The sequence below is a fragment of the Aptenodytes forsteri genome, unplaced genomic scaffold, assembly GCF_000699145.1.
Source record: "Aptenodytes forsteri isolate BGI_AS27 unplaced genomic scaffold, ASM69914v1 Scaffold64, whole genome shotgun sequence".
NCBI lineage: Eukaryota > Metazoa > Chordata > Aves > Sphenisciformes > Spheniscidae > Aptenodytes > Aptenodytes forsteri.
The window spans coordinates 32,471-33,599 of record NW_008794786.1 but is presented as its reverse complement, the minus strand read 5'-3'; the positions used below and the strand labels follow the sequence as shown (position 1 = coordinate 33,599).

General features: G+C 67.8%; 1 long non-coding RNA gene across 1 annotated transcript; it reads left to right on the top strand.

Annotated features, from left to right (window-relative positions):
• The first annotated feature begins 38 nt into the window (after nt 1-38).
• LOC103894910 lies at nt 39-1,127 on the top strand. The gene is made up of 3 exons (XR_657339.1): nt 39-120; nt 570-624; nt 1,063-1,127. It is a non-coding gene; the product is annotated as an uncharacterized LOC103894910 (long non-coding RNA).
• The last annotated feature ends 2 nt before the right edge of the window (nt 1,128-1,129 follow it).

The window sequence follows — 1,129 nt, the reverse complement described above, 5'->3', positions numbered from 1 at the left end:
CGGGAGGGGGGTGGCAGGGGGATGTGCCCCGGGACGGTGTCCCCTGCTGACGGCTCTCCCTCTGCCACAGGGCGCGGGGTTCAGGTGGGCGTCCCCGAGCCAGTCCCCAGAGGAGCACAGGTAGGGACGGGAGACCGGGCTCTGCTGATGGGGGGGGGCATGCAGGAGCGGGGCTGGGGTTGGTGTCCCAGCGGGTTGGGGCTTGGCCCCCCGGACACTGATCTGCTCTGTACACCCTGTGGGGGCTGGAAATGGGGGTGTTTTTATGGGGGAACCTGGGGTGGGTGAGAGCAACGATGGAGTCACAGCTCCCTGGGAGGCCCTGACACTGCCCCTGCCCTGGACCCCACAGGGACCTTGCCTGGCACCCACAGGACAGGCTGCAGGGCTCTGGCCAAGGCCAGTTTTGGGGCCGGTCCTGTCCCTGGGGTCCCGACCCTGCCCAGCACAGAGAAAACCCAAACCCCAAAGCGGCGTTTCATTAGAGAAGTGCCCGAGGTCTCGGTGGGCGAGTCGGGGTTGGGGGGTGCCAGGGGCTCTGCCTTGTCCCTGATCCCCGTGTCCCACAGGAGGGTGGTGACGCTGGAGAAGAAGGCAGAGGAGACCTTCGGCTTCGAGATCCAGGTGGGTTCCGTGCCGAGCTGTGCCGTGCCGTGCCACGCTATGCCAAGCTGGGCCGTGCCGAGCCATGCCACGCCACGCTCCCCGCCCTTCCAGCCCGCACCTTCCTTTGCATCAAGGGTATTTTTAAATTGTCTCTGAGCCAGGGTTTATTTTTGCTGTGACGGAGCTGCCTGGTTACCGAAGCCTCCCCCAGCCGTGATGGCGGGGGCGGCCCGGGGCCCCCCCCGCGCCGTGATGGCGGGGGCGGCCAGGGGGGCCCCACCTGGGGCGCAGCCAACCGGGGCGAGATCCCCCCCTCCCCCCGCCCAGGGCTGGTGTGCTGCCCCGCATCGCCCGGCAGCAATTAAATGCTGCAATTGCCACCTCATGGCTGCTGCCTGGGGGAGACACTGGGGGTCGGGGAGTCCCCGTGCCCCTCACCGGCCCCCCTTGTTTCAGACCTACGGGCTGCACCACCAGGACAGGAACAGCGTGGAGATGTTCACCTTCGTGTGCCGGGTGCAGG